Source organism: Giraffa tippelskirchi, chromosome 7 (assembly GCF_054371585.1).
Source record: "Giraffa tippelskirchi isolate mGirTip1 chromosome 7, T2T-mGirTip1v1.2.pri, whole genome shotgun sequence".
NCBI classification, from domain to species: Eukaryota; Metazoa; Chordata; class Mammalia; order Artiodactyla; family Giraffidae; genus Giraffa; species Giraffa tippelskirchi.
This window is the reverse complement of record NC_137281.1, coordinates 51948184-51974572: the sequence shown is the minus strand read 5'-3', so window position 1 is coordinate 51974572 and position 26389 is coordinate 51948184. Positions and strand designations below refer to the sequence as shown.

Genomic DNA, 26389 nt, shown 5'->3' with positions numbered 1-26389 from the left:
TGAATACACAGGAAGCTACCAGGATTGCGCATGTACAGAGGAAAGACACAGCAAGAAGGTGGCCATTTGAAAATTGAGTAGAAGAGGTCTCAGGAGAAACCAAACCTGCCTACACCTTCATCTCTAACTTCTAGTCTTTAGAACTGCGAGAAAATAAAGTTTTGTGGCTTAAGCCACCTGGTCATACTATTTTGTTATGACACCAAATTAGCTCTCAATTACAATTATGATAAGAGCCCTACGTGAAAAATATGGGACTCATGAGAGGATATAGAAAAGGCATCTAAACCATTCTGGCCTGGAAAAGGAAGTTCTCTTAAATGTGTGACATTTGACATCTGAAAGGGGGAGGAGTTAGCATGAGGAAAAGCCTTCTAGTCATTTAGTTTTGTGCTACCTTAGTTCCCATACATCCACAGAAAACTTATCTTGCAAAACTGAAATGCTACTCATTGAACAAAAACTGCTCATTCCCTCTCCTCCCAGCAAACTATACTACTTTCTGCCTCTATGAATTTGACTTCTGTTCAGGATTTTGAAAGAGGTTCTGTGAGAGCCAAGGTGAAGAAGTGGTCCATTCTACCATCTGCATCCAGGCATCCAGGAAACAGCTGACTATGAACACTATCTTGAAAGATAGGCACGTCTTGTCAGATTTAAGAGGAAAACAATTCCTGAAGAAATAAGAGCATATGCACACCAGCTAAGGAAGCTAGAAGTTCTACACTTCCCCTCTGGACCTCTGTTGTTACCAATCTACTTATACACTGGTTTCTGATTCCTTTTCCTGAAACATTGGCTTCATCGTGGTCACTTTCCTACTCCACAATTTACGTGAATATTGTTGTCTGAGGGATAAAGGTCAAATTCCTCAACCTTCAAAACTATGCATTTTTATTTGATATAGAAAATACTTATAATTAAAACAAAGCCTCTGCCCATGAAAATGTAATGAATGAAAAGTAGTTTAAGAGTGATAATGTAATTTTAACTTTGAATTAAACTTGGCAGACAGGGAAGATAACTCCTTGATCTCTCTCTGCTATTGAATTGTAGAATACAGAGGATAGGTTTCACACTCAATAATGTGTTAACCTGTTTTAGTTACATAGCCAAAGAAATATCATTTGGGGGGAAGAGATATTTTAATAGGTTTTCACACAATTCCGAATCCTTTCATAATGGAATTTGCTGGACAAGTGAAAACCTCCAATTCCTTCCAGTTACTAGATCCATTAAGAAAAGGTTCCTTGAGTCTTCACTCTTGGAGCCGATCATTTCTAAGGCTATGCAGCCCAGTACAGTAAGTCTATGATTAATGTGTTGCTACTGAGCTACTTGAAATGTGGCTAATGTGACTGCATAATGGAATATTTGTTTAAATTTAAAAACTATAGCAGTGTAAAATATTTTCCTGTTTTACACATTTTATTATTTTGGCAAGACTGTATTTCACTTTAGCCTGTCTGTGTTGAGATGTGCAGTAAGTGTAAAATATATACCATATTTCAAAGACTTGGAAGGAACAAGAGTAAAATATTTATATTTTTCATATTGATTAAATGTTGAAATAAGAGTTTAGATGTATTGGTCTAAATAAAACCTAGCATTAAAATTAATTTCATCAGTTTCTTTTTTTAATGAGTCTGCTAGAAAATTTAAAATTTATATATATAATTTCTTTTACTATGGTATTTGTTTTTTCTTTTCTCTTTTATGCTCTCTCTTTCTTTCCCTCTCACTCCCCTTCTTTCTTTTTATTTCTTTCTGTTAGCTTTTGTTCTTTTGTTTTTTGCAAGTACCAGAAATTGATCATGGCTTATTAAATAAAATGGGGATTTATTAGAAGGACACTTCTAGTAGTTTATAACAAGGCTGGAGAAAAGGGCAAGTTAAAAAGACAGAAACCGGAGCAGCGCAGGTATCTAGGAAGCGGGAATTAGTGTCACTGCAGGAATAAAGAGCATCAGATGATTGCTGTTAGGATTTTCAAATATTCATAGTCAAGGAGAGAATCTCATTGAGTCTTGGCTAAAGAGGGCAAGACCTGATATGTAGTCCCTTTAGGACTATACACAGTGGAGGAGGGTAATTTTTTAAAGAGAAATTAGGTGCATAACCCAAAGAAAAGATAATCATTGTAATAGCCCAAACAGCAAAGCCAAGGTTAAGTATCTGTTTGAAGCAGGAAGGCAGAGAGTTCCTTTGACACAGCCATGGAGGACAAATAAAGAGCATCAGTTGGGGAACTGACACACAACCTCAGATCTATCATTTCTCACAAAATGTTTTCCCTCTTGCTGCCAAATCTTACTACTTTTATATGAGTAACAATCATAGACTCCTATTTTTTCTGCCTTATGCCTTTTTCATTCTTCCACAAATATTTTTAAATATCTCTTATGTTCTTGGCCCTTTGGTAGGTGGTAGGGAAACTACCTCTTCCTGATGGTATGTTGTAGACAAGGATATAGGTCTTAAATGCTGTCATTGAGATAAGACTTATTGCAGGAAACCTAATCTGGATTTGAGGAGCTTGGAGAGTCGTCCTTGGGGAAGTGACACCTAAGCTGAGACCTCAAGATAAATTAAGCATATGCCAGACAAAAAAAGGGAAAGGGGCAGGAGTAATGAAGGAGATATTTAATTCAGATGGAAATGTGTTTCAGTGATTGCAATTGTGTAAGTGACAAGTGTGGAGAGGCAAGCTAGGGCCAGATCTCAAAGGCCATGTGTTAAGTCAGTAGGACTTTTAAAGTTCCTGTGAAGCTATTAAACTGTTTTACCAGGACAATGGCATCATTTCAGAATTGCACAATAGAACTGTGTTCATTTTAAGAGCACTCTGAAAGTAAAAAAAGTTACAGTGTTGCTCAGTTGTGTCTGACTCTTTGCCACCCATGGACTGTAGCCTGCCAGGCTCCTCTGTCTGTGGAATTCTCCAGGCAAGATAGAGGAATGGGTAGCCATTCCCTTCTCCAGGGAATCTTCCCAACCCAGGGATTGAACCCTGGTCTCCTGTATTGCAGGCAGATTCTTCCTGAGATACCAGGGAAGCCACCTTGACTGACCACCAAAAACTATTAGAAGTAACAGATGAATTCAGTAGAGTTGTAGGATACAAAATTAATATGCAGAAACTTGTTGCATCTTTATATGCTAATAAACTATGAGAAAGAAATGCAGGAAATAGTCCCATTTACAATTGCATCAAGAAGAAAAATTACCTAGGAATATATTAAACCAAAGAACTGAAAGATCTGTACTTTTGAAAACTATGAGACAAAGACAAAAGAATTTGAAAACAACACAAATAAATGAAATGAGATATGATGCTCATGGACTGGAAGAATCAATATCCTTAAAATGTCTATACTACGCAAAGCAATCTACAGATTCAATGCAATTCCTTTCAAAATTTGCATAGCTTTTCCCACAGAACTAGAACACAATGGTAACATTTGTATTGAACCACAGATGGCCCCAAATAGCCAAAGCAATTTTGAAAAAAAAAAGCTGAAAGTATCACACTCTCAGACTTGAAACTATAGCATGCTACAAAGTTCTAGTAATCAAAATTATGGTACTGGCACAAAAGCGTACACATACAATGATTGGATAGAATAGTACAGAAATAAACCCAAGCTCTTATGGTCAGTTGATCTATGACAAAGGAGGCTAAAGTATATAATGGGGGAAAGTTAGTCTCTTCAATAAATGGTGTTGGGAAAATAGGGCAGCTAAATGAGAAAGAATGAAACTGGATCACTTCTTACACACTCAAAATGGAAAAAAGTCTTAAACATAAGGCCTGAAACTGTTAAGCTCCTAGAAGAAAACTAGGCAGTAACTTTTTGACACCGGTTTTAGCAGTACTCTCAGGCAAGGGAAACAGAAGCAAAAATAAATGGGACTATTTCAAAGTAAAAAACTTTTGCACAGTGAAGGAAATCACCAACAGATCAAAAAGATAATCATGGAACGGGAGAAGATATTTGCAAATGATATATCTGACAAGCAGTCAATGTCCAAAAAAAGAACTCATACACCACAGTATCAAAAAGCAAAACAACTCCATTAAAAAATCAGGACCTGAGTAGATATTTTTCCAAAGAAGACAAATATATGGTCAAAAAGCACATGAAAAGGTGCTCAACATCATCATCAGTTCAGTTCAGTCGCTCAGTCGTGTCCGACTCTTTGCAACCCGATGAATTGCAGCACACCAGGCCTCCCTATCCATCACCAACTCCCGGAGTTTACCCAAACTCATGTCCATCGAGTCGGTGATGCCATCCAGCCATCTCATCCTCTGTAATCCCCTTCTGCTACTGCCCCCAATCCTTCCCAGCCTCAGGATCTTTTCTAATGAGTCAGCTCTTCCCATGAGGTGGCCAAAGTATTGGAGTTTCAGCTTCAACATCAGTCCTTCCAATGAACACCCAGGATTGATCTCCTTTAGGATGGACTGGTTGGATCCCCTGGCAGTCCAAGGGACGCTCAAGAGTCTTCTCCAACACCACAGTTCAAAAGCATCAATTCTTCGGCGCTCAGCTTTCTTCACCATCCAACTCTCACATCCATACATGACTACTGGAAAAACCATAGCCTTGACTAGACGGACCTTTGTTGGCAAAGTAATGTCTCTGCTTTTAAATATGCTGTCTAGGTTGGTCATAAATTTCCTTCCAAGGAGCAAGCGTCTTTTAATTTCATGGCTGCAATCACCATCTGCAGTGATTTTGGAGCCCCCAAAATAAAGTCTGACACTGTTTCCACTGTTTCCCCATCTCTTTCCCATGAAGTGATGGGACCAGATGCCATGATCTTAGTTTTCTGAACGTTGAGCTTTAAGCCAACTTTTTCACTCTCCTCTTTCACTTTCATCAAGAGGCTCTTTAGTTCTTCACTTTCTGCCATAAGGGTGGTGTCATCTGCGTGTCTGAGGTTATTGATATTTCTCCCGGCAATCTTGATTCCAGCTTGTGTTTCTTCCAGCCCAGCGTTTCTCATGATGTACTCTGTATATAAGTTAAATAAGCAGGGTGACAATATACAGCCTTGACGTACTCCTTTTCCTATTTGGAACTAGTCTGTTGTTCCATGTCCAGTTCTAACTGTTGCTTCCTGACCTGCATACAGGTTTCTCAATAGGCAGGTCAGGTGGCCTGGTATTCCCATCTCTTTAAGAATTTTCCATAGTTTATAGTGATTCACACAGTCAAAGGCTTTGGCATAGTCAGTAAAGCAGAAATAGATGTTTTTCTGGAACTCTCTTGCTTTTTCGATGATCGAGCAGATGTTGTCAATTTGATCTCTGGTTCCTCTGCCATTTCTAAAACCAGCTTGAACATCTGGAAGTTCACGGTTCATGTATTGCTGAAGCCTGGCTTGGAGAATTTTGAGCATTACTTTACTAGCGTGTGAGATGAGTGCAATGGTGCGGTAGTTTGAGCATTCTTTGGCATTGCCTTTCTTTGGGATTGGAATGAAAACTGACCTTTTCCAGTCCTGTGGCCACTGCTGAGTTTTCCAAATTTACTGGCATGTTGAGTGTAGCACTTTCACAGCATCATCTTTGAGGATTTGAAATAGCTCAACTGGAATTCCATCACCTCCACTAGCTTTGTTCGTAGTGATGCTTTCTTTTTTTTTTTTATAAATTTATTTATTTTAGTTGGGGGCTAATTACTTTACAATATTGTAATAGTTTTTGCCATACATTGACATGAATCAGCCATGGGTTTACATGTGTTCCCCTTCCTGGACCCCCCACCCACCTCCCTCCCCATCCCATCCCTCTGGGTCATCCCATTGCCCCGGCCCTGAGCCCTTGTCTCATGCATCGAACATGGAATGGTGTTCTGTTTCACATATGATAATATACATGTTTCAATGCTATTCTCCCAGAACGTCCCACCCTCACCTTCTCCCTCAGAGTCCATAAAATTGTTCTATCTGTGTCTCTTATTCTGTCTCGCATATAGGGTTATCGTTACCATCTTTCAAATTCCATATATATGCATTAGTATACTGTATTGTTGTTTTTCTTTCTGGCTTACTTCACTCTGTATAATGGGCTCCAGTTTCATCCATCTCAGTAGAACCGATTCAAATGTATTTTTTTTAATGGCTGAGTAATATTCCATTGTGTATATGTACCACAGCTTCCTTATCCATTCGTCTGCTGATGGACATCTAGGTTGCTTCCATGTCCTGGCTATTGTAAACAGTGCTGCGATGAACATTGGGGTACATGTGTCTCTTTCAATTCTGGTTTCCTCGGTGTATATGCCCAGCAGTGGGATTGCTGGGTCATATGGCAGTTCTAGTCCCAGTTTTTTAAGGAATCTCCACACTGTTCTCCATAGTGGCTGTACTAGTTTGCATTCCCACCCACAGTGTAAGACGGTTCCCTTTTCTCCACACCCTCTCCAGCATTTATTGCTTGTAGACTTTTGGATAGCAGCCATTCTGACTGGTGTGAAATGATACCTCATTGTGGTTTTGATTTGCATTTCTCTAATAATGAGTGATGTTGAGCATCTTTTCATGTGTTTGTTAGCCATCTGTATGTCTTCTTTGGAGAAATGTCTGTTTAGTTCTTTGGCCCATTTTTTGCTTGGGTTGTTTATTTTTCTGGAATTCAGCTGCAGAAGTTGCTTGTATATTTTTGAGATTAATTGTTTGTCTGTTGCTTCATTTGCTATTATTTTCTCCCATTCTGAAGGCTGTCTTTTCACCTTGCTTATAGTTTCCTTTGTTGTGCAGAAGCTTTTAATTTTAATTAGGTCCCATTTGTTTATTTTTGCTTTTATTTCCAATATTCTGGGAGGTGGGTCATGGAGGATCCTGCTGTGATTTATGTCGGAGAGTGTTTTGCCTATGTTTTCCTCTAGGAGTTTTATAGTTTCTGGTCTTACGTTTAGATCTTTAATCCATTTTGAGTTTATTTTTGTGTATGGTGTTAGGAAGTGTTCTGGTTTCATTCTTTTACAAGTGGTTGACCAGTTTTCCCAGCACCACTTGTTAAAGAGATTGTCTTTTCTCCATTGTATATTCTTGCCTCCTTTGTCGAAGATAAGGTGTCCATATGTGCGTGGGTTTATCTCTGGGCTTTCTATTTTGTTCCATTGATCTATATTTCTATCTTTGTGCCAGTACCATACTGTCTTGATGACTGTGGCTTTGTAGTAGAGCCTGAAGTCAGGCAGGTTGATTCCTCCAGTTCCATTCTTCTTCCTCAAGATTGCTTTGGCTATTCGAGGTTTCTTATATTTCCGTACAAATTGTGAGATGATTTTTTCTAGTTCTGTGAAAAATACCATCGGTAGCTTGATAGGGATTGCATTGGATCTATAGATTGCTTTGGGTAGTATACTCATTTTCAGTATATTAATTCTTCCAATTCATGAACACCGTAGTGATGCTTTCTAAGGCCCACTTAACTTCACATTCCAGGATGTCTGGCTCTAGGTGAGTGATCACACCATCGTGATTATCTGGGTTGTGAAGATCTTTTTTGTACAGTTCTTCTGTGTATTCCTGCCACCTCTTCTTAATATCTTCTGCTTCTGTTAGGTTTAGGGTTACTGGTGATAGAAGCAAGGTCCGATGCTGTAAAGAGCAACACTGCATAGGAACCTGGAATGTTAGGTCCATGAATCAAGGCAAATTGGAAGTGGTCAAATAGGAGATGGCAAGAGTGAACGTCGACATTCTAGGAATCAGTGAACTAAGATGAACTGGAATGGGTGAATTTAACTTAGATGCCATTATATCTACTACTGTGGGCAGGAATCCCTTAGAAGAAATGGAGTAGCCATCATGGTCAACAAAAGAGTCCGAATTGTAGTACTTGGATGCAATCTCAAAAATGACAGAAAGATCTCTGTTCATTTCCAAGGCAAACCATTCAATATCATGGTACTCCAAGCCTATTCCCCAACCAGTAATGCTGAAGAAGCTGAAGTTGAATAGTTCTATGAAGACCTACAAGACCTTTTAGAACTAACACCCAAAAAAGATGTCCTTTTCATTATAGGGGACTGGAATGCAAAAGTCGGAAGTCAGGAAACACCTGGAGCAACAGGCAAATTTGGCCTTGGAGTACAGAATGAAGCAGGGCAAAGACTAATAGAGTTTTGCCAAGAGAATGCACTGGTCATAGCAAACACCCTCTTCCAACAACACAAGAGAAGACTGTACACATGGACATCACCAGATGGTCAACATCGAAATCAGATTGATTATATTCTTTGCAGCCAAAGATGGAGAAGCTCTATACAGTCAGCAAAAACAAGACCAAGAGCTGACTGTGGCTCAGATCATGAACTCCTTATTGCCAAATTCAGACTTAAATTGAAGAAAGTAGGGAAAACCACTAAACCATTCAGGTATGACCTAAATGAAATCCCTTATGATTATACAGTGGAAGTGAGAAATAGATTTAAGGGACTAGATCTGATAGAGTGCCTGAGGAATTATGGATGGAGGTTCGTGACATTGTGCAGGAGACAGGGATTCAGACCGTCTCCAAGGAAAAGAAATGCAAAAAAGAAAAATGGCTGTCTGAGGAGGCCTTACAAATAGCTGGGAAAAGAAGAGAAGCGAAAAGCAAAGGAGAAAAGGAAAGATATTCCCACTTGAATGCAGAGTTCCAAAGAATAGCAAGGAGAGATAAGAAATCCTTCGTCAGTGATCAATGCAAAGAAATAGAGGAAAACAACAGGATGGGAAAGACTAGAGATCTCTTCAAGAAAATTAGAGATACTAAGGGAACATTTCATGCAAAGATGGGCTCGATAAAGGACAGAAATGATATGGACCTAACAAAAGCAGAAGATATTAAGAAGAGGTGGCAACATCACCATGGGGGGATGCAAATCAAAACCACAGTGGGATACCTCATACTTGTCAGACTGGCTGTTATCAAAAAGATAGGAAAGAAGTGGTGAGGATTTGGAGAAAGGGGAACCCTCGTGCACTGTTGGTGGGAGTGTGACTTGGTTCAGCCACTGTGGAAAACTGTTGAGAGTCTTCAAAAAAACTAAAAATAGAACTACTGTATGATCCAGCAATTCCACTTGTAGGTATTTATCTGGAGAAAATACAGATTCGAAAAGATATTTGTATCCCTATGTGCATTTGTATCCCTACGTTCATTTGTATCCCTGTGTTCACAAACCATGCAGATGTAATGTGCATATAGGGAATATTGTCAATAATATTGTAACAACTTTATATGGTAATAGATAGTAGCTGGTTTTATTTTGGTTATTTCATAATGAATAAAAATACTGAATCATTATGTTGTACACTTGAAACTAATAGTTTATTTTAATTATAGTTCAATAAAAAGTGTTTAGGGACCAAATTTAAACTGAAAGTGGAGTAGGGAAATGGAGGAAGAAAAAAAACAAGAGAGGGAGAAAGTCTAGCCCTTAAGTAATCTCAAATGTTCCTTTAGATTACTCTTCCTGGGAACTCCCTTGTGGTCCAGGGGTTAAGAATCTGACTTCCAATGTGAGGGATGTGTGTTTGATCCCTCATCTGGAAACTAAGATCTCACCTGTCCCAGGCATAAAGCCCCTGCATGACTCAGCTAGAGAAAGCCTACATCTAGTGAAGACTCAGTGCAGCCAGAAAAAGAAAAAAAGATAATCTTCCTAATTTCTTTTAATTTCCTGTTTTAACTAGTTTATCCTATCATCTGTTAGATAAAATCCAGACTGATTATCAAGGCTTTCTACACCTGCCCTCTAGCCTTATCTCCTACCTTTTTGGCCCTGTCTTGTATCAGACATGACTGAGCGACTGAACTGAACTGAACTGTATGCCTGAACTTCATTTCTTCTAGCCAGACTGATCTACTTGCTGTGCCTCCAAATGTTTCATATTCACCTTCCATGTAAATATTCATACTGCCTTCTATTTCTGGAATGATGCCCTGAGTAATGTTTTCTCTTTTTTTCAACTTTTGAAATCCTGCCTATCTCTCAAAACCCAATTCAAATTTTATCTTCCTCTTACATCAACCAAAAATGATGACTTTCTTTTTTTCCCTTCATTGCTGATAGGGCTGTTTTACAGTTTCAGTGTTTAATTACACACTGCTTTTTATTGTCACCTAACATGATTGCAGGTACCAGAGGGCAGTTCTGGGCTTTATAGTTATCTGAATCTTTCACAGCTTCAAACAGTTCTTCGTATACTCAATAAATTTACTCAAATCAGTAAGTGAAAAACTGTTCTTTAAAATGGGTGAGATAGCATCTTTTAAAATTACACACATTCTTTAATAACTAACTGATAAGCCCCAGAACACCTAACCAATTCTATCTAGCAAAATTGACATTTAAATTTTTATTTTACAAAAGAAAAAAAATAAGAGAAATGAAAGGCCAGGGATGTGGTAATGAAACCACCTTATTTTCCTGAACTAATTCTATTCAAAATATTCCATTCAGTTAAAAGATAATGATATCTTTGGACTTTTCTGTGGAAGTTTCTAAAGAAGCCAGTTGCTATGGGGATTGAGAAGACAAAAAATTTAAAAATATGATCAAATTTATGCATATGAAGCTACCATGTCTAAACCTGGAAGACATTTATTTGATGGAGGGGGTTCACAGAGGGAAAAAGAATGTGGAAATGAATTGTTGGGGGAACATGTTATGGTGGTGGAAGTCAAGACACAGTTAAGATGGGTATTTATTTTCTTCAAGGGAAAATTGTGTGTTTACTAATAATAAGGAAGAACAAAAGAAAAGTTAAACAGAGGGCTGGAGAGACTAAATGGTTTTCTCTTTACCTATGACAAGTTCTTGCTCATGAAAAAAATTATAGAAGTCAAAGCCAGTAGTTGAAAAGGAGGCTGCTGGGACTTTGAACCAAGCCAAATCAGTGGCTTTCACTATTTTATATCCCTCTGTCACTCTTAAGAATGTGAGTCCCACACTGCAAAAATAAAAAGCCCATTCTTTTTCTTACAAAGAAAGTTATGTTTGTAGCTACTGTTATTTTATTAAGTTTTACAGACATTAAAATGCATTTTTGCCTTTTGGAGAAATATTTCCTGTTACAGCTTTACGAAAGAAACAATCCCCACCCCGCCTCCCACCCCATTTTCCTCGATTGCTACCTGTTTGCTCTGAGTATGCCTGAAAAAGTGATAGCAGATGCATTCAACCTTGTACACTCACCAGATGGTGTAGGTTGATGGAGAGTGAAATTTTCGTTCTGATGCTGTTCTGAATCCTTCTCTGGTATTCTTGCCACATTTGGAAATTCCTGGCCTAGAGGACATGGACAAGCAAGGGCAGGGTTTTTCATGACAGAAGTGAACTATTAGAGAATTGAAGGTATTCTTTTTCAGTTCTTGAAAAGAGAACCAGCAATGATGTTTTGTGATAAAGAGGAAAATAATTGAATTAGATATTAGATTCCTTTGAATAAAAACTATATTTTTCAAATTACAGTGTGTTATAAAAGTAATACATTTTATTGTAACCAATACAAAAATATACAAATGCACTAAGTAGAGAAATGAAAACCTTACCTGCTTCGTTCCACCAACTCCCACTCCTCACAGGCAACTTCTGTGAAATCCTTTGGCTTTCAAAGTTTGAAATAGAAAAATACTCTCTAAATAAACTTTAGGTCTGTTGAATAGTTTTAACTTTAAGAAAGATATCTGTTTCTGATAGTAAGAAGGCATTGCAAAGTGTTATAATCTCTTTTCTTTGGTGGCTATGACTGTGAGTGTTTGTTTTGTCCTGTATTTCTGTTTCATGAGAAGGTTTGGCCATGACTTACTACCACCATTGGGTGGCAGCCTAAATTGCAACCTCTTAAGAAGTCATCCTCACTGGGTTCTGTGAAATTCATCCGAGAAATGACAACTTTGCACAGATGTTTTTAAAGGAAGAGTTGAATAAAATTTTCCTCATATTCTGAGAGAGAGAGAATGCAGCTGAGCAAAGGAAATAACTAATGACCAGATACCTGGGAGAAAAATCCTCTCTTCCAATAAGTCACTGGCTCCTGCCCCATCTACTCTCAATGGTTTAAGAGCTGCTGAACCCTCTTAACCCTGTGAGCATCAAATGAGATAACAGGTGAAAACACCTTACCAAATGTACAAAGCTGTGCAGATGTGAAAGATGATCATCATTATAGCACGGATGTGGGTTGCTTTCATAGCCAGTTTTATTGGTATGATTGCTTTTTAAATGGAGTCATCTGTGTGAATTAAACAATTCACAGGTCTGCAAAAACTATTGCACATATTTATTTTATTTGAAGTCACTTAAACCCAGATCTAAGTAAAACCTCATCATACTTCTGGGATGGCAGGAATTAAATCTAAATATTTACGTAGTACTCTCCTGTCCCAAACACTGTGCAAAAATTCAGGTTCTTGAGTGAATGAAAGTCGCTCAGTCACGTCTGACTCTTTGCGACCATGGAATTTGCAGTCCATGGAATTCTCCAGGCCAGAAGGGGATCTTCCCAACCCAGGGATTGAACCCAGGTCTCCTGCATTGCAGTTGGATTCTTTACCAGCTGAGCCACAAGGGAAGCCCAAGAATACTGGAGAGTGTAGCCTGTCCCTTCTCCAGGGGATCTTTCCCAACCAGGGATGGGCTTCCCTGATAGCCCAGTTGGTAAACAATCCGCCTGCAATGCAGGAGACTCTGGTTCAGGATCTTAAGTGGTGCCAAATCATAGTGAAGATCATAGCTCTTGTAATTGATCGTTGGACCTCACTGGAGATGCCATTGTCCAGCTAGCTGGGTCCACTAGACTCAGTTTTACCGCTGTTTGTAGTCCATGCTTGGTGATAGGAATCTTTGAAAGGACTAGGGGGCCAAGCATTCAATCTCTCTGGGTGCACCACACAGAAACCCTCTTGTCTTGCCATGCCCTGTGTCTCACTAGACGTTCTGAATCCTTCTGACCTCTTTCCAATACTGAGAAAACTTTTCCTTTTACCTTTTGCTGCCTTAGAGGGTACTCTGGCTATCCTGTCTGGCTTCAGGCCTCATGGATGTGCTTCTTTAGTGAGTGTAGACACTGCCAAGAGTCAAGAAGAACTATAGAATCCATGCAGCTTGTGTTCTGTGGACTTTAAGATATTAAGGTGTTGTCTGCCTTCTTGAAGCTATTGAGGTGTATATAGAGAAAAATACAAACCAAAGATTCAAAAAATATTCTATTCCAGTGACATACAAAGGTCTCCTCTTGGCTTCAGGGGGTCAGAGCTTTGGTGAGTACACCAGAAAGATAAAAAGATTGTGTCTTTTTATCTGGATGAGTAGAGCACACAGCATTATCTTCTTGATTTTTTCTTTTTCTTGCTATACATAGACTAAAGAACTGTTTTTCTATTTTCATCCAGCTGCTCTAATTTTAATATAAGAGAAAAACACTTTGTCTGTCATTAACTCTAAAAAGTAATAATTATAATAGTTTATAATTTACACTTGTTGATAAATACTCCCATAACATTAGTGAATATTGCTTTTCTGGGCTGGTTATTGTATTTGGATTTTTATAACAACATTCAGACTATGAGGAAGCTAAGTTTGTTTGTGCTGCTTAGGGGATGGGTGTTAGGAACCATTGGTTTTGTTGATTAAATTACCTAATCAGAAATTCTATGCCCCGACCAGTAACGCTGAAGAAGCTGAACTTGAACGGTTCTATGAAGACCTACAAGACCTTTTAGAACTAACACCGAAAAAAGATGTCCTTTTCATTATAGGGGACTGGAATGCAAAAGTCGGAAGTCAGGAAACACCTGGAGCAACAGGCAAATTTGTCCTTGGAGTACAGAATGAAGCAGGACAAAGGCTAATAGAGTTTTGCCAAGAGAATGCACTGGTCATAGCAAACACCCTCTTCCAACAACACAAGAGAAGACTGTACACATGGACATCACCAGATGGTCAACATCGACATCAGATTGATTATATTTTTTGCAGCCAAAGATGGAGAAGCTCTATACAGTCAGCAAAAACAAGACCAGGAGCTGACTGTGGCTCAGATTATGAACTCCTTATTGCCAAATTCAGACTTAAATTGAAGAAAGTAGGGAAAACCACTAGACCATTCAGGTATGACCTAAATGAAATCCCTTATGATTATACAGTGGAAGTGAGAAATAGATTTAAAGGACTAGATCTGATAGACAGAGTGCCTGATGAACTATGGATAGAGATTTGTGACTTTGTACAGGAGACAAGGATCAAGACCATCCCCATGGAAAAGAAATGCAAAAAAGCAAAATGGCTGTCTGAGGAGGCCTTACAAATAGCTGGGAAAAGAAGAGAAGCGAAAAGCAAAGGAGAAAAGGAAAGATATTCCCATCTGAATGCAGAGTTCCAAAGAATAGCAAGGAGAGATAAGAAATCCTTCGTCAGTGATCAATGCAAAGAAATAAGAGGAAAACAACAGAATGGGAAAGACTAGAGATCTCTTCAAGAAAATTAGAGATACCAAGGGAACATTTCATGCAAAGATGGGCTCGATAAAGGACAGAAATGATATGGACCTAACAGAAACAGAAGATATTAAGAAGAGGTGGCAAGAATACACAGAAGAACTGTACAAAAAAGATCTTGATGACCCAGATAAACATGGTGGTGTGATCACTCACCTAGAGCCAGACATCCTGGAATGTGAAGTCAAGTGGGCCTTAGAAAGCATTGCTACGAACAAAGCTAGTGGAGGTGATGGAATTCCAGTTGAGCTATTTCAAATCCTCAAAGATGATGCTGTGAAAGTGCTACACTCAACATGCCAGTAAATTTGGAAAACTCAGCAGTGGCCACAGGACTGGAAAAGGTCAGTTTTCATTCCAATCCCAAAGAAAGGCAATGCCAAAGAATGCTCAAACTACCGCACCATTGCACTCATCTCACACGCTAGTAAAGTAATGCTCAAAATTCTCCAAGCCAGGCTTCAGTAATACGTGAACCGTGAACTTCCAGATGTTCAAGCTGGTTTTAGAAATGGCAGAGGAACCAGAGATCAAATTGACAACATCTGCTCGATCATCGAAAAAGCAAGAGAGTTCCAGAAAAACATCTATTTCTGCTTTATTGACTATGCCAAAGCCTTTGACTGTGTGAATCACTATAAACTGTGGAAAATTCTTAAAGAGATGGGAATACCAGGCCACCTGACCTGCCTATTGAGAAACCTGTATGCAGGTCAGGAAGCAACAGTTAGAACTGGACATGGAACAACAGACTAGTTCCAAATAGGAAAAGGAGTACGTCAAGGCTGTATATTGTCACCCTGCTTATTTAACTTATATAGAGTACATCATGAGAAATGCTGGGCTGGAAGAAACACAAGCTGGAATCAAGATTGCCGGGAGAAATATCAATAACCTCAGACACGCAGATGACACCACCCTTATGGCAGAAAGTGAAGAACTAAAGAGCCTCTTGATGAAAGTGAAAGAGGAGAGTGAAAAAGTTGGCTTAAAGCTCAACATTCAGAAAACTAAGATCATGGCATCTGGTCCCATCATTTCATGGGAAAGAGATGGGGAAACAGTGGAAACAGTGTCAGACTTTATTTTGGGGGCTCCAAAATCACTGCAGATGGTGATTGCAGCCATGAAATTAAAAGACGCTTGCTCCTTGGAAGGAAATTTATGACCAACCTAGACAGCATATTTAAAAGCAGAGACATTACTTTGCCAACAAAGGTCCGTCTAGTCAAGGCTATGGTTTTTCCAGTAGTCATGTATGGATGTGAGAGTTGGATGGTGAAGAAAGCTGAGCGCCGAAGAATTGATGCTTTTGAACTGTGGTGTTGGAGAAGACTCTCGAGAGTCCCTTGGACTGCAAGGAGATCCAACCAGTCCATCCTAAAGGAGATCAGTCCTGGGTGTTCATTGGAAGGACTGATGTTGAAGCTGAAACTCCAATACTTTGGCCACCTCATGTGAAGAGTTGACTCATTGGAAAAGACCCTAATGCTGGGAAGGATTGGGGGCAGTAGCAGAAGGGGATTACAGAGGATGAGATGGCTGGATGGCATCACCGACTCGATGGACATGATTTTGGGTAAACTCTGGGAGTTGGTGATGGACAGGGAGGCCTGGCGTGCTGCGATTCATGGAGTCGCAAAGAGTCGGACAAGACTGAGCGACTGAACTGAACTGAAATTCATAGCTGTTTGGAATTTAGCAGCTAAATTTTAAGGATTGAAAAATATTAAATTTTTTAATATAGAAAATTTCAAAAATATTTTAAAATACAGAGAAAAGGGTTGTCTTAGTAAGACTTATATGGGGACTTCCCTGGTGATCCAGTGGGTGAAAGTTCACCTTGCAATTCAGGAGATGCAGGTTTGATCCTTGGTAGGTAAACTAAGATCCCACATGCCCTGAAAAATAAAAACACTCATATACTCACCAACCAGCTTAGTTATTAATTCATGGCCAATCTTATATTCTTTTTGTCCCCTCACTTTCCTTCTCTCTATTCCTCTTCCAATTGTTTTAAAGCCAATCTTAGGTATGATGTAATTTATTGGTAAACATTTCAGTGAAAGTGAAAGTTGCTCAGTCGTGTCTGACTCTTTGTACCCCATGGGTCCATGGAATTCTCCAGGCTAGAATACTGTAGTGGGTAGCCTTTCCCTTCTCCAGGGGATCTTCCCAGTCCAGGGATCAAACCAGGGTCTCCTGCATTGCAGGCGAATTCTTTACCAACTGGGTTATCAAGGAAGCCCAAATATTTCAGTAGATATCTCTAAATGGTAAAGGACTTAAAAATCAATGTAATCACAAAGCTGTCATTGCTCTTAAAAGTCAAACATGATGAAAGAATTCTGCCTCTTTATTTTCATCATTTATTTTTTCTCCTTATTTAAAATTTAATATTAAACTTATGTCAACAGCATAAATCTTCATATAGTAACATATACTGAAGGATATCCTGGACATGTTGTTAAGTGAAAGAGCAAATAATAGGGTAATTTTTATAACATGATTCAATTTCTACTTTAAAGGATTATAAATAATCACATCTATTTTTGTTTAAGCATGTAAAAGCATAGACACATATATAATGCATCAAACCAAGAATAGTTGTTACCTTTAAAGTAAGATAATCACAGTTGGTATTAGAGATGGATATAGGACTCTCACTTTTAACCTGTTCTTTAGTATTTTTTATTTATAAAATATATGTATATTACTTTTGGAATTAAGTTTTCCAAAAAGAATTCATGAAAGGAACAACTTAAATTATGTCAGTATGAGAAATGCGAGACATTTTTAGATCAAGCTATCCTGTCCAGATAGTGTCCCTCAGTTGAATAATCCTTATTCCTGGGTTAATAAGAGTAGCACTTAGCACGTATAGAGTGTTGGCTAGGTGCAGACACTTTGACAATTGCTTTCAATCTGATTATTTGTTTCTTACCATAACCCTTTGAAGTGGGTATTCCCATTTCACTTATGAAGAAACATAATCTAGAGCAGTTAAATAACTTGCCAGAGTTTGGAAGAGGCTGACCAGGCTTGGAAATTAGGTGCTGGGACTCCCCTGCCCAAGCACTTCACTAATGGTTCCACTTCCCTTGGATCTGAAGGTCTCACAGTTACAGAATGAGTTTCATTATTTCAATTCATACTTGTTTGATTCTTTTGTTGCTTAGTGTCTATGTTAGCTTTAATTACTTTGTTTTGCAATATTTTACCTTATTTTATTTTACTATAAGCTTAACAGCTCAGGAAAGACCAAGTAGAGTCTGTAGAGTCTGGCCCAAAGGACTAAGGGAAGAAACAACCTCAAAAGAACATCATGCTTTTCTAATATGAGAAACATTTAAATGACAGACAGAAGATTCTTGTCAACAGCAGCTTTATGTGCAGTTGTCCAGCTATATAACTTTTCTTTCTTGCTAAAAATTCTTATAAAGCTCTTCTTAATTTATCTATGCCATTAATGTAGGACAGTGGAATTACAAGTATATGGGAATAGAAGTGCCCAGCACTTTTATTTGGGATACATTTTACATTATAGATGTAGACATGCTAAAACTATCTTTTTAAAAAAGTTGTTATGGATTAGTCCTTGCATACTGTAGCAGATTTATTTTTCACAGCTTGACATTGGCATTCACAATGCTTTGGGCATTCTCAGAGTAAATTTTTGTTATTGTTGTTCAGGAATAACAAATTAACTTATTATTTAACATAAAAAATGCAATAGCAAAGCAAAATAGCCTATATAACAAAATACCTACAAACACACATAGTAGGATACAAAAATTATTCATGTATTCTATATATTGTTATATCCTTTACCTACTGGGAATAATTGAGATATTACTGAGTATCCAAAAGAAAATTGTCTCTAGACAAGGAAAACTGATCCTTACACAAATTTGCTGAAATTATTCAATTAACTTTTTAAAAAGATGAATGTTTTGAAATTTTCTATCCTTTGCACTCCTTTTCTCTGTTCATCCTGTCAGGGAGCAACAGGAGTTCTATAGATTTTAAGAAAATGCCCCTGTCAGTCTTCCAGAACTTAGACCACTTGATGCCCTCTTTACACATAGTGAAAAAGAACAGCATGTACTTCACACACTGAAAGAAGATACTGTCCTATCTTGGTTGTATTATTGAAATAAAATTTTTTTGAGACTTTAATCATTTAGGTTTAAAATTTGCTCTTCAGATAAGCTGAATGGCCACTCTAGTGGGTAGTTCACAGTGTTTGGAGAAATAATTTAATATTAATTCTTCTGCAAATGTGTAGCTCTACTCTGTGTCTTTGTCTGTATACTCCAAAGAGGTTATTTTGAGGAATCTTACAAGTACTTGTAATTATGTTTGTTGAGATGTTTTAAAAATAATTCTAATTCCTTTGAAAGTGAAAGTTAGGAGGTCCAGACAGAAGGGGGCTTATTGCTCTGAAGGGTGAAGAGTTTTCCACTGCCTCATGTCAGAAAATGTTGTACATGCTTTGGAAGCTTTTAGGTAATTTAGAAGCCATATTGTAGAAAATCCAGTTATGTAACCTTTCCTCTAGGTAGGCCTCACACCCAGCATCTGAGGAAATTCATGAGTTTAGGTCTGATAAGCTGCAACTGTATTCCTCCAAGGAGATGTATTTTTCCTGTGACTTATACCATGATTGGCTTTTTAGTTATTTCTTCCTCTGTATTATCTTCCAATTGTTACTAGAAGGTGAGTATCCAGACATGGGTGTTTGGTTTTGTGATAAATGCAACTTTAATATAAAGAGTTTGACAGAGGATGATTCTCTAAGGTTACAGTTTTCATGATATTTTAAGTGTTAGAGCTAGAAATTTTCTTTAAGATCTCCATTTAACTCTTTATTTAACTCATTAGAAAATGGTGGTTCCAACAAAGTTAAGCAACTAGTGGCAGTTCTAGGACTAGAGAGGTCATATTGAACTATGGATACGTGTTTTGCCTCTGAAGTTCTACAGCCTGCCCCTGCTACTTATTAGTTGTGTGACCTTGTGCCAGCTAGGTCATCTCTCTCTGCCTCACTTTCCACATCTGAAAAAGGGATAGTCATGGTACATAGTTTGTTGGGATATTATGAAGATTAAATAAATGAATGTGAGTTAAATGCCTAGCACAGTGCCTGGTACATAGTGAGTACTGAAGAAATGCTGTTAGAATCCATGTTTCTTCCCTCACAGTGGATTGCTTTATGGTTGTGCCACATTGTTGCTCCTGACATCACTTAAATATATTTGATATGGCATTAAAAATATTTCATCAGTGCTCTCATTAGAATTGATAAAATATTTTAGAAAAGAGCATATTTAACAAGATTCATAGCTATTTTTTTTCCATGTGTGAGATGGCCATGTAAGAAATGAAGAATTTGGAATAAAAGGAAAAAATTAAATGATGTATGTCTGAGTATATTCAGATAGTACTTTATATAATAGATTACTTTTTAATGCAGCCACAATTCCTAATTTATATCAAGGATTGTCCACTTCAGTGGCTCATTAGATAAATTGAGCCCAACTAACCAACACAAGCTTATTATAAATGCACATCTGGAATGTGAAACTATTACAGGAAACTCATTGGAAGAGAAATTTCCTGTAAAGGGAATCCTTGATTTTTCAATAAAAGAGGAAATATCTTTTCTGGGTTCATATAGATAATATGGATTTAGCCATGATTTGTTCTTCAATTATAATCACTTACTGCCTTTTAAAGGGAGATTCATGTCTTTGCAGATTTCTATGAAGACATGTCTCTGCAACAATGGCTAATCTTAGATCTGTGATACTGTCCATCAGTTAAACCATTAATGTCAGCTTTATGCATTGAGCCGTGTGTAGTGAGTTAAGGTCTATTTCTACTCTTATTAGATGTATGTAGCAGATACTTCAGGCTGCCTACTCCACTAACTTAAAATACATCTCCTTGGAGGAACACAGTTTCTTGCTATTAGAATCCTAATTTTTCCTCAGATATTAGGCTTTAGGGGAAGTTGTAGTAACCCTCAACCTTACGGGGGGGAAAGGAGGCTGCTTCTAGATAAAATTTATGCATAGAAGGAAACATTTCTGCCTCTTAATGTTGCCATCTTTATATAGTGCCTGGAATTGCAGAAACTGTCTTAGGACAGTTTTGAGGAGGACAAGCCTCAGGGGACAAGCCATACTTTCACTGGCAGAGTAGACAGATAGAAAGGCCTGGTTCCTGCTTGATGTTGTTGAGTTACCCAGTGAACTCACCCTGGAGCTACTCTACCGTGGACCTCTTGTTTTGTGATATAATAAAAGTCATTGTTGAAACCAATTTTACTCAGCCTTTTACTATTTTCAATGGAAGCATGCTAATTGATATAATGTAAAATCATGTAGTTATAATTCTGGTTTCTGTGTATTCTTTGCTGTAGCTGCCAGAATGAGCTGAGGTCTGAAAATTACTCAGCAGGACCAAGCATAGCAGGGGCCTCTCCTCTCGTGGTTTCGCTTGCCAATGACCACTGTCGTGATAACTGTAAGTATTTAAACTTGTATTAACCAGTTACATTTCTTTATAACTGGAGTTAATGTTTTAGTTATAATCATGTAAATATTAAATTATAAAATTATTAAACCTCATAGGGTCTCATTTTGCTGCAATTTCATTTCCTTTTGGGTACCCCATCATTTTGGGGCCAACCTGAATGGGGGATTACTTCTGTCAGTGTAAGGAATGCTGTAGATCTTTTGTTACATTAACATAGCAATCTCTTTTGAATTGACATAGTGTTTTCCTACCAAAAATGCTTAATTTAGGTGTCTTAAAATTAACTTTCCCCCTTTTTTAAAAGTCGTGAGCACAGAATCATGCAATAGCAGCTGTAGATTAATAAGACTGAACATATGTGAGGAAGGATTCATGTTGTGATAAGTGAAACAAAAAATTAACTTACATATATTTCAATATATTTAATTTTTCTTCTGGATGATTACTAGCTGCTAGACATAGGCATTAATTGATTCATGTAAATAACCAGGGTTACAATTTATAGGAGACTTATAAAATAAATACATTTGGTTAATTGGAGATTGATCAAGTCTACAGGAAGAGCTTACCACCTTTAAGAAATTCTCCTCAGGTAATTTCACTACTGAATAAGACACTACGTTTTGGCTACTGTCTCTTCACACACTCTTACTGTGTAGAGTTACTGACAGAATAGTATTCCTTTTCTATAATAGTAAAGGGGGAGTCACTTTTCATATGGCTTCATCAAGAGATTTGTTATTAGTTACCAGACCATGAATGTAGATGATGGAGGGTCTCAGTAAAGGGTGACAGTGTCCCTTTAGGTATTTCATCAGTCATCTAGGCAAAGCCAGCTGTGAGTGAGCTGCATAGATGGGCCTGTTCAGAGAGACCTGTAGGAAAGTGCCCAGGTGGGGCCTGGGCCCTTGGCATGGCTTCTTTTCGTGGTGTTAAATAGACTAATAGATGATGATCACTGTTCTTAATCGAAGAATAAAATCCCCATCCCCTTTTCTGGTAGATAGGCTGCTGTATATTTAGAATGAGGAAGAAAAAGAAACATTTGCATAAAGCTTAAGAAATACCTGCTTAAAGCCTGTTAATTGAGAACACCTGCTTGCCAGTACTTTTTACTAGGTACCTCTGTAGAGAGAGACTGGGAAGAAATTGTTCTTTCCTGTCCCATGCAAGGCAAAATGAAGGTGTAAAGGATGTCACTGTGGGTTTTTAATTTCTGTTCATAGACAATTCAAACCTTTTTTAGGACTCTGTCTACTTTCTGGGAAACCTTCCTCCAATTCAGCCCCTAAGGAAATCAGCCTTGGATAATTAAAATTCTTTCACTTTTAAGCAGAATTCAGGAAGTAGTAAGAGTGATACTGAGATGTTATTTAGTGTATCATTTGATAGGAAGTGAAAAGCATGTGAGTGTCAATCTTCTGGCCTCCTGAAATTTCTTCCCCATCTTGCTATAAAGAATTAAAGTGGAGTTTTTGCTGGAGATGAGAGGCATCTCAAATTTGGAAGACTATTAGGACAGGCCCTAAAAATTGTCTTCAATGGCGTCCATGAGGCCCCCAGCCTCATGTTGAGCTCCTTTGGGGAGTAAGAATGTGAATATTTCTTGGGGTCAAGGGGTTTGGGTAGCTGTTGTGCTGGACTCCATAAACTTGACTGCTTTTTAAGAATCTTACACAAAGTGAAATAAAAGTCTTTTTGAAAATCTTAGTATGTCTCATTTGTATTGAGGAGTGCCAAGAAAACTCTGTGTGTGTGTGTGTGTGTGTGTGTGTGTGTGTGTGTGTGTGTGTGTGTGTGTGTGTGTGTATGTGTGTGTGTGTGTGTGTGTGTGTGTGTGTGTGTGTGTGTGTGTGTGAAAAATCACAGGACAGAGCAGTGATTACTTGATTAGCCCCTACCTCCTCTGGGAGAAACTCTTTCAAATGCTGAAAGCTTTCAAGTGTTTCATTTCAGTGGTGTGGTTTAGTCCCTAAGTCATGTCTGACTCTTGTGACCCCATGGACTGTAGCCCACCAGGCTCCTGTGTCTGTGGGATTTTCAAGGCAAGAATACTGGAGTGGGTTGCCATTTCCTTCTCCAGGGGATCTTCCCAACCCAGGAATCAAACCCAGGTCTCCTGCAGGCAGATTCTTTACCTCCTGAGCCAATAAGGGAGGTGAAATCCCAAGGCTTTATGGGTCACATAAAGCCCTAAATAATTACATAACAGATTATATTCATTTTCACATTTCAGAGTATTCTTATGTATTTTGCAATTTTTTTGTCTGGTTTCTACCCTGTAATGTAAGCCCCCTTTATCAGCAGATCTTCTAATTCTTTTGTATTTTTGCATATGACACACTCTGCAAACTGCAGGGATTCAGTAAATCCTGATAACTTGCAAGTTTTAACTAGTAGATAAGACAGTCCTCTAAAGGTTACAAAAAAACTTTGGCAATTAGCAGCAGGAGCAGTCTTAAGCTCTTTTCTTAAAGAATACATTTAGGGAAGGATGTGTAAAACATTTCAGTTGTCTTGGTAGCATTCTTCCTATGATTTCCACTTCTTTAAGTAACAGACATAATTTAAGCACTTTAGCTGTTGTCGTCTAATCTATTAAACACATAATTGTCCAGTATACATTTCTTTTATTTATCCCTGTCAGCTATACCATATTTCCTGTTTTGTTTTTTAGAATGTTTTCATTGTTAGTTCAAATGCCAGTTTTCCTGTCCAGTCAAGGTAGATGTCAAGTACAGGAGGGAGGCCAGGTCTTCGGCATATCAACACTTCTTTGCCCTGGTCTTATTTAACCCACTATTTGCCTTCTATCACTAGAGTGTGCGCCTGACCAACGATTAGCATTTAATGGCAACAGTGAAGCCTGTAGTATCCGAGAGGTGCTGCTGCTGAAGGAAGAAGCGAACACAGCAAAATAGATATATCTGCCTTGGTTAACAAAGATCACAGATGGAAATACTTTTTACCCCCCGTGGACATGCTGGGATTTTAGAGCTGATGCTATTAATCAGTCTGTCCTAAAACAGAAGTAGTTGCAAATATGTAATATGCAGTGTCTGTGGGATAGAAAACAAACCTTTAACTAAGCCTGTTTTTTTTTTTTTTTTTTTGAAGTTGGAAAATGTTGCCAGCCTGTTTTTGATGTAATTGAAAATGTTTAGAAGCTTTCCTGAAGAGTTGATTAATATATCAAAATCAAAAAAGGCAATTTTGAGTCTAATTTTGTTTGTTTACTGTGTAATACAGGATTCTTGGCTTTGAAATTCTGCCATGCAGGGTGAAAAATGACTGTCAGTGTGAAACAAAGTAGTCTATTGAAAAGAACATTGTGTCTAATAGGAAACAGCTGACACCAGCCCAGTGAATGCTATCTGGTATTAAAAGATAGTATTGTAATTCCAAGATAGAGAGTCCAGATTTGGCCAAGGGTTGGGGTGGGAGTTCTTTTGCCCCACCTACGTCTGGAGCAAGAATCCCAAGGTGGAGAGTTGGTTGGGAGGCTCTTTGGTCCAGGCTGGAGGAACCAGGATAGTTTGCAACTATGATTAGCTGCACAGAATAGAGCATCCCCACAAAGGCAGAAGTGATGCCACGAGGGGAGGGTTGGTATTGCAGGAAGAGGGACCCCTTCCAGGGTCTGAGAGTGTGCTCTTGTCTAACACTCGGAAATGAATTGTCTGAGGAGACACACATGCTGACAAAGCAAGAGACTTTATTGGGAAAGGGAGCCTGGGCAGACAGCAGGAGGGTAAGGGAACCCAGGAGAACTGCTCTGCCATGTGGCTTACAGTCTCGGGTTTTATGGTGATGGGATTAGTTTCTGGGTTGTCTTTGGCCAATCATTCTGACTCAGGGTCCTTCCTGGTGGTACTCGCCTCACTAAGCCAAGATGGATTCCACTGAGGAGGATTCTGGGAGTATGGTAGGACATGTGGCATCTCCTTTTGATCTTTCTCGAATTCTTCTGGTTAGGGGTGGCTTGTTAGTTCTGGGTTCTTTACCAGGACCTCCTGCTATAAAATAACTTACACTGGAGAATACTATGTTGCCTGGCCTGGGTGAGTGGTTTCAGTCAGTGTTTCCCCTAACACTGGCATAGGTTCTATAGGAGGGCCTGGAGTTTTACTATATTCCAAGAAACTTTTCTGAGAGCTTCTTGATTTTCTAAATACAAATGAACTGAAGTAGTTACTTATATTTTTGTTCTCAGTTTTTGGAAGAAGAGGCCATAGTTCAAGAAAACTTGCTGTACTAGGAAAAAACAAGTGAATGCTAACCAAGAGTTTCTGCCTATCTGATTATCTACTCTAGGAGTTTTTCCAGTAGTCATGTACAGATGTGAGAGTTGGGCTATAAAAAAAGCTGAGTGCAGAAGAATAGATGCTTTTGAACTGTGGTGTTGGAGAAGACTCTTGAGAGTCCCTTAGACTGCAGGGAGATCCAACCAGTTCATCCTAAAGGAAATCAGTCCTGAATATTCATTGGGAGGACTGATGTTGAAGCTGAAACTCCAATACTTGGGCTACCTGATGTGAAGAACTGACTCATTTGAAAAGATCCTGATGCTGGGAAAGATTGAAGACAGGAGGAGAAGGGGATGACAGAGGATGAGATGGTTGGATGGCATCACTGACTTAATGGACATGAGTTTGAGTTAGTTCCGGGAGTTGGTGATGGACAGGGAAGCCTGGTGTGCTGCAGTCCATGGGGTCGCAAAGAGTCGGACATGACTGAGCGACTGAGCTGAACTGAACTCCAGGAGGGGAAAATGCCTGCCCTAGAGTGGTTCTGCAAGTTCCTTTTCCCAGGGAAATCCTCATTTCAAATATTTTCCCCATTGTTTCAATCATTGACGTCTCCTAGAAACTCAATATTTTGGTAGCCAATAGCACTATATCTGCAGGACTGTCTTTGAAAGACAGAAGCAACACAGTCTTCTTAGGACTACAGATCTTGGTTTGGGGTTAAGAAAATAATGTCACTGTATACAGAAGGAGGTGAATGAACGGTAATACAGAAAATCAACTAAATTTCATACCTCATTGGGTAGATACTAAAGTATCTGGGCCAGGTTGTCAGATGGCCTCTGCTTGAATATCTCCTCTGATAGAGTGGCAGTTCATAGCTCAGAAGGCATCTAGTTATTAGTAAACTTCTTGTACCTTTAGTCAAACCTGTTTCATCAGATCAACAGAGAAGGTCCGCCTATTTATTGTGACGGTCCTTTTCAGATAGGCAAATTGTTCTTTTATCCCCACAAGTCTCTTGTCTTCCAGGCCAAGCTTCATCAAGGCCTTTCTTCTTTCTGTTCATGACAAGATTTTCACCATTCTAGTG

General features: G+C 38.6%; 1 long non-coding RNA gene across 7 annotated transcripts in view; it reads left to right on the top strand.

Moving 5' to 3' along the window:
• Window positions 1-26389, top strand: part of LOC145514952 (uncharacterized) — a 383828-nt gene that overhangs the window by 2008 nt on the left and 355431 nt on the right. For all 7 annotated transcript variants that reach the window (XR_014060581.1, XR_014060587.1, XR_014060583.1 and 4 more), the window contains exon 2: window positions 20934-21037. This is a non-coding gene — a long non-coding RNA (uncharacterized LOC145514952). The remainder of the gene's footprint in view (window positions 1-20933; window positions 21038-26389) is intronic.